Source organism: Pteropus vampyrus, unplaced genomic scaffold, assembly GCF_000151845.1.
Source record: "Pteropus vampyrus isolate Shadow unplaced genomic scaffold, Pvam_2.0 Scaffold4, whole genome shotgun sequence".
Taxonomy (NCBI): domain Eukaryota; kingdom Metazoa; phylum Chordata; class Mammalia; order Chiroptera; family Pteropodidae; genus Pteropus; species Pteropus vampyrus.
Genome location: NW_011888785.1, coordinates 1,420,876 through 1,428,979, shown reverse-complemented (window position 1 = coordinate 1,428,979; position 8,104 = coordinate 1,420,876). Strand labels below are relative to the sequence as shown.

Here is an 8,104-nt window from a genome sequence, read left to right as displayed (position 1 = left end):
GCTGTGTGACCTGGTTCCTAACAGGCAGCGAACTAGTACTGGTCTGCAGCCCCAGCACTGGGGACCCCTGTATTAACAGGACATGGTTCCTGCTGACTGCTTGCTGGGCTCCAGGAGGAGGCATACCTATATGATACTGACATGATGGCTACATGACATTAAGCATTGTCAAACTTATAAAACTTTATAGCAGAAAAATATACCTTAGTGTAAAAATTTTGTTTTAAACAAAAAATCATTTAAGAGATCAGAGGATGCTGACCGTGATTTTTAAAATCTAAGTATATTATAATACATGCCACTACTTCATTGAAGGGGTAGAAACAAGATGCTAGCCTAAGTAACTATGGAAATTAATAAAGACTGTGATACTTCATTTTATATTATCCATGTAAACTAAGTAACTATGGAAATTAATAAAGACTGTGATACTTCATTTTATATTATCCATGTAAACATATACAAGCACTGTTCCTTAGTTGATAAAGTTATTTCTCATTGGGGTGGGTATAAGTTAATGAATATGAAACAATTTAGAAACAATCCATTCCCAAATATTCCAGTTTCCCTTACTCCTGCTCTTCTTTCTGTTTTTGTTTTTTCCCATAGTGCTATCAATCTTCTAAAACATTGGATAACCTTTTATTTATTATGTTAATTGTCCATTGTTTCCCCCGATTCAAATGTGAGCTCTGTAGAGTCAGGCACCTTGGGCCTAGATCATAGTAAGTTTTCAATAAATTTTCTTGAATCATTTTTGAATTGAAGTGAACTTGCTTTGTTAAGAGTCAGTATAATGTCCACTGGAGATACTACAGCAAAAAGTGTTTAATGTGGAGTCTCCAGATCCAGCTCACATAGAAAGGAGTCCTATCGCTATGACTCTGGAAAAGTTACTTAACATTCAGCTTGGGGAACTGCCATGGCAGGTTCCAATAGCCCTTAATCCTCCCACTAATATACTTACATTTCATTTTCCTTGAAGAGTAAGACTGTATTTTTTTTCTCTACCATTAATTTTTAGTTCTATTAAAACCAATTATTGAGACAGAAAGGAAAAAATTCTATTATAGATTTTAAAGGCATATCTCTACAGAACTTTTAAAAATCTATTTTATTTACAATAAAAATACATTTTTGAGTTCTTAAAGGTAAAAGAAATTATATTTTAATTGACTTTAACCTATATCAGAGTTTCGTCACAGCAGTGGTTCCTGCAATAGCAGTATAATGAGTAAATCAGTCAACATGGTAATTTATTGAGTAAGCTTCCAAATTGAAATTTTTGGTTTTCTGATTCAGCGTACATAGAGGACATTCACGGTATTGTGAAAATAATGGGTGTTAGAAAATTGGGCCAATCCGGTAGTGATTGTCATAGATTAGCATGGGGGAAATCAAATACTCAATTCTAAAGATAAAGTTAGCAGAAAATGATTGATTCTCTATTAATCACTGCATTCTGAAGATCAAATGCCAAAGATTTTATCAAATATACTTAAACTACCTTACTTCTCTTAAATTAATAACAAAAATATGTCTGAGAAGAAAACAGTAACTATTTCAAAGCAGTTTCTAAGCTTGTTTTAAGTATTTTCTAAGTATCTAAGACTTTTAAGCATGTTAAGTACTAGGAGTAGCTAAATTTGCTGAATTAAAAAAAATAGAAATAAATATTATCTATTGCCTGGGACTGAATGATAAGATAACCACAACTAAATGACATGGAGAGGAAATAAGTCTATGACTATAGGACTGAATGATAAATTGTCTATAATGAAACTTGATAGAGAAGAATTTCAGTAAAATATTACTTCATAATCAAATTATTCTGTTACCTCACAAAGGTGAGTCAACGTTGCTAGCTATCATTCATAGTACCAAAATGGTCTTTATATCATTATGCTACCAACTGTTTTTCTTCTAACTTTTCAAGACCCTTGCCCTCTCTGACCAGCTCAACCAAAACAGCAGCTCAGCACAAGATAACTCTAATGGTCACCTAATGTAGATAATAATCTTGAATGATTTTGTCTTCAGTTAGGATGATCCACGATGCTATCATCTCTTGGGGGTTTGTTAACTAACAGTATCTCAGAGAGGAACCACACTACAATCCAAATTCCTCAGATACTTCCTGAGTGACCCATATAACTATTCCTCAGATGCTGAGATGGAAACTGGAGGAACAAAAAGGAGTAATACATTCTTTTTGTCCTTAGGTTGGTTGTCCATAGTCTTGTAAAGGAAACAAGCATATAAATAAATAATAATGATACAGTGTTATTTAGAACAATAGAATTGTGTACAATGAATTTTACAGAGTAGAGATTGTATGTAGCAGGTAAGAGAGTCTTGAAATCTTCAAAGAGAAATCTGAGCACATTTCTAATTGATGAATGAGAGTTTTATAGCCAACAGTCTATGAATAGGCATTCCCCAAAATAAACTCATTAACAAGGCCCAGAAAGGATATTCAGTGTTTTGATATTTTTAAAGCATAAGACCACAGATAAGGCCAATACTCAGGATTCCTATCTTTTGGCATACTAAAAAATATAGATATATATTACCTGATTGGAAATTCGTCAGTGAAGGTATCTGAACTTGAGGGGGAGAAGAGAGGATTATAATCAGTCATTTCAGAGAGAAGACTCTGGCGGTGGCGTGGATGATATACCTTAGGGTACTGAGGCTGAAAGCGGACGAGTTAGAGTCTGCTGCAATGGTATGGTGACAGATGAGGACTGTTTGAACTAAAGCAATGAAAGTGAGGATGGTGAGAAAGCAAAAATTTTGAAATCAGTTTAAGAAATTAAACTGACAGGACTTGGTGATTAATTGGCTACTAGGGTGAATTACAAAGGAGAGAGAAATTCTAGAGGACTCTTGGGGACTTTGTTTGTGTACTGTATTAGTAAGAAATTGCCTTATATTGCCAGTAACATTTACCAGAAATAATAGTGGTTAAAATAAGAAGCAGTTTGTTTCTCTCTTAGATGAGATAAGTGTGATGATAAGTGTTCTAGGCTTAGATGGTTAGCAACACAGTGTTAGCAGAGACCCCAGACTCTTTCAATCTGTTTTTCTTCCTCAGTAGAATTTGCATTGTCCAAAGTGGTTACTAGAGTTCAACTATCATTTCTATATATCAGGCAGGGAGCGGGAAGCGAAAGTGCCAAGATGAGCACAGCCCAGTCTTTTCTCTCCCTTTTAAAATGCCCACAGAATTTCCACTTAACAGCTACATATATCTCTTTGGCCAGAACTTAGTAGCATGGTCAAACCTAATGGCAAGGGTGGCTGGGATGTGTTGTATTTTATCTGAACACTTTCCATTCTGAATACACTTTTTTTTTTTTTTAGGTGAGTTAACCCTTGGTTGACCTCACAGATTGCAAGAACCTTGTCAGCTTACTACCCCTTATTTTTTATTTTTCACGCCTACAGCACCTGGTCTTCCTAGGTGGTCTCCCATCCAAATATTAACCAGGCCCGACCCTGCTTAGCTTCTGAGATCAGACAGGATCGGGCTTGTTCAGGGTGGCGTGGCCATAGACTCTGAATACATTGAGTGTTGGGTTGTTAAACAAGGAGAAATGGATATTAGATGGACAGTTATAAGTATCTTGTAGCCAACAACAATAAAGTATGTTGAAAGAATATTAAATGTGAGATAGAAAAGGTGGGAGGAGGAGTTAATGTGTTTACTTTTGGATATGGAACAAACAATCAATATTGGTCAGGTATACAAATGTCCAATGGACAATTCAACTTTTGGTTTAAATGGTAAAGTAGATTTAGCTGTATTGACTTGAGAGTCATCTGATGGTATTATAGGTGAAGACAGGGATAAACTGTGATAATCTAGTCAGCTATAATAACCACATTCGAGTACATTTCTACACCTCCTAAGAAGGGTAATTTTTATTGTATTTGAAGTGTCATGAGGAACATATAGAATATTCTGAAATACAAACCAGGCTAAGGTCAGTAATAGCTTCTACTTTTAGAAAAGTAACATGAACATGATCTTGGGTGAAACAGGATGCCTCTGGCTCTTTTCTATTTAATCATGTTATTCCTCTAGATTAATAAGATACAGATATTCTTCTACGTTTTAAAATTTATTTTTAAAGAACCTTCTACCAAGTTCCAGGCACTGGATTGAAGAAAAAGAAAGTCAAAAAACAATCAATGTTACTCGATAAATATGACTTAATTCTGCCCTTTTTTCTAAGTTGCATATTGAAGATTCATGAATATATATTGTATATTTATGTTAATATCTTATGAAAGAACAAGCCTATAATTATAGAAATGATTTTTCAATGGAGACTATGAGACATGAGGATACAAACAGGTTTGGTTGAATGTTTTCCTTATAGAATATTAAGCTTTGTATTATTTGAAAACAACAAAAATGTTTTCATGTATTATATGTTAACTTGTTTTATAAGCTATCTCAGTAGACTAAATATAGTTTTGCTCTCTATAATGTCCTAATTTTTAAGTACATTTCTTGCACTTTACTTATTTTCTGTAAATAAGACTGGTGTAAAAAGTCTCATATATAAAAGTCACAATTTGTTTAGTCTGCTTTCTAAGATAATATCATTCTGTCTTATTGGCTTAACAAATTTTGAAACGGCAAGAAATTTTAACAAAATTATTTTGTTTCTCAAGAAATGCTCCTCTCTATGTTAGGATTAAAATTCAAAAGTGCTGAGTTATTGACACTAGAACTAGTGCTAATGCTCAGATATCATTTAAATAGGTCCCATGAATGAGTAACGATAAGAAATATGTATTTGAGTGTGTGCGTGTGTGTGTCTAAATTTCATCACTTTGGAATTCAAAACATAATGATATTTTCCTTATAAATGCATTCCTTTGCTTATTTTCTATTCTGTTTGTTGATGACTTTAGCAATGTTGAACAATCTGGCTATCCTTTAAAAGATAAGCATAATCCCCTTGTATTGGTAAATGGGTTTCATCAATCTTTTTAATAATATAATCTCTTTGGTAAGATCATACTCTAAGCTTTAACAATGCAGTGTTTAAGGAATTACATCGAATCCCTCTGTAAAATCCCTAATACAATTTGTAACAGTAGTGTGCTTAAATCACTGTATAATTTCCCCCACTAAGTAAATTCTTTCTAATCCTCAGGACCACATTTCTAAATCCTTAGTACTATACCTTTTGGAAAGGGATATTTTATTCCTTATAAAATAGCTTTTCAAGAGCTATTCCTCAAATAGGTGATCAAGTTAGATAAAATAGAAAAGGTTAAGAGAAAATATTTCATTGTTTCTCATTAGCTATGAGGCCATGAGTTTATCTTTTACATGATTTTGGTTGAAAAAAATCATTGCAGCATTTTTTTTTTTTTACATTGTATCTGTTGCTATAATTGGAAGTGAGAACTATCAGGGTTCAGAATTTTCCTTCTGACAGATGCTTTTTTTGACATCCATGTTCCTTCTACCTGAACTACAAGCTTTTGCTCTGTTGCTGCAATCCTCCCAAATAGCTTTCAAATAATTCATCTTTCACGGGACCTCAAATATAATAATTTAAAGTATTTTGAGCAAAAAATATAGTATCATGTTTTGTTTTTATTTTCATTTAGATTTAGAAAGTATCAGTTTTGGAGTCACTTAGGATTAATGGTTTGAGGATTATTCTTTGCTTATTTTCAGAGACTCTCAGTTCATTTCAATCCATTACTCCTCCAACTATGCAGCATCCTCATTACAAGACCATCACAAGGAAAAACAATTTGATCCAATTAAATTCCACAGATTCTTTTGAGAAAACAAAAGATTATGTGTCAGGCTAATTTTCATGCATAAGGAGTATACATTTTAAGCCTTTAACAATTGAAATCATAGGTATGAGTAGATGAAATCAGATTCCTTTCTGAGTTGTCTTTTAGTAATTGTGTACACAAGCAGTTTTCATATTATTAAATGTGTGCCTGAAAAAAAGAACAATGCCTTGAATGAATACTGTGTGTTGGGAATACAGTGGGACTATGCAGACATTTTCTGAGAGTTGATCGAAAGAGCAAATCTTAGGCTTCCTAATATTAGCACATTTTCAGCTTTTCTCCCAGGGCAGAGAAAGGAAAGAGTAAACACATCATACAACAAATATTTAAAGATGAAATGTTTGAAAAAGTCAAGAATTCTGAGTTGTCTCTGGTGTATTTTTCAAGTTGGGATTTTAATTCCACAACATTAAACTTTCCTTCTGCTTATATTCTCAATGATTGATTATATAAATATAAAATAAAAGAATAACTATCATATTTGAAAATTTGAAGGCCTAAAAGAATTAAGAGAAAACATTAATTATAAGAATGCTTAATATTAAAATATAATTGGAATGAATTAACAACAAAATATATAAATGCAAAGTATAAATTCTTTTTTTCTTTGCAAAGGACTGATCTAGTCTACTATTATGTTTTTAAGATGAATATTTGCAGTCAATGTTCCTATATTTGTAGAATGACTTTCCTTTATTGGACACTAGTAAACATTTTAGGATGTTTTGCTATCTCAGTTAGCCCTCAGTCGACAGTAGAAGTGGAGCTACAGATGTTTTATTTATGGCGGTCAGCCATAACCCATCCTCTGGGATCTGTAGAATTGTTGTAATCCTGGGTCATCTCAAAAGTAGTGCTGTTCTCGTAGGATAAGACTGAAAACTATAGAAGGACAAAGTAACAGGAGTTAAACACCTTTGATCCACTTTTAAAAATGGAATTTGGTTGGATTGTTGCGTGATAGGAAAAGGTAACATTGAAATGAGACGTATTTTGTAATATTGGCGCTTTAAAAATCTTTTCTTGCCTTTCCTTCATGGAATGGAAATTATTATGTAATCAAAACTCTCAAGAGTCTTCAAACCTACTTGTCTCTGGTCCATAATATCTTGGAACTCCAAGCATCCATGGTTACCCAGAAGAGTACTCTGAGACAGGTAAAGGAAAATAGTGAGAGACAGAAGCCCTGAGCAAATATTGCAGGATGTCACAGAGGCAGGCAATCTTGACCCCATCTAAGATGGTGGGATTGCTTCAGTCCTAGAAGAAGAATGCCCACCTGCTTCAGGGGACATTACCTGGATATCCAGGCATGCCAGTCATAGAAGATGAAGTTCTTCAGCAATACATACCACCAAGTAAAACTAGGGAAAGAACAAACTTTCTTCTTTCCCTTTTGATAAGAAATGTTCTTTAACAGAAAGCTACCTAACACCTAATGGGTACTTACATGACAGTAAAAGAATTGAAGATATTTCTTTGAGAAGATTAAGAAAGTAATGGGAAAAAATGATTGAACTTGTCATTTTAAACTGACTTGATCCAATTGGCTGTTCAATAATCGATAGCCTCTGGAGAATGAGAGTACACTGTATGGCATCGAGTTATCAGGTGGACTGTGAAAAATGAAAGTAAGTTTAGACCAAATCTGCCACATGAACTACATTTTTTAATAGGAGGATACAAATACAGTCATACAGCATATTCTTGCAGACTTGGGGTTGAATGCATTCTCTGCTTTCAGGCACAGTGATGAGGCTTTTGCCCAAGAAATTGAGTCAAAATGACTAGACTCATCTGACAGCAGAGTGACTAGACTCATCAGCCTGCTTTGTAGTTGAGTTTCACTATACAGTTCTCTTTGTAACACAGACTCTGGTCCATGTAGAGTTCCAGTAACACGTCATGTGTTACTGCAAAGGCGTTCGGCACCTAGGCCAAATTAGGTATTTATGTGTTGTTCATTTCAGAAATGTGTTGCCATTCTGGTGAACCACATATCTTGAATGTCACTAAAATTCACCAAAATAATTTCCAACAGTCTTTTATGTTGATGTTTCTCTTGGTGTACATTTAGATTATTTGCACCCCCTTGCTGGTTAAGTGATGTGCTTAGTTGCTTCAAATACCTGAGCCTCAGATGTGAACTAAGTTAGCTAAACCAATACACATATTCCACTTCTTTGCCACAGCATTTTGAAATAAATTACCAACATAATATTTACAAAATTTTCTTTTCTTTTCTTTCTTTCTTTTTTTTTTTTAA

At 33.8% G+C, this 8,104-nt stretch overlaps 1 pseudogene; it reads right to left on the bottom strand.

Moving 5' to 3' along the window:
• Positions 1-3,441: 3,441 nt before the first annotated feature.
• Positions 3,442-3,560, bottom strand: LOC111743402 (annotated as a pseudogene).
• Positions 3,561-8,104: the final 4,544 nt, after the last annotated feature.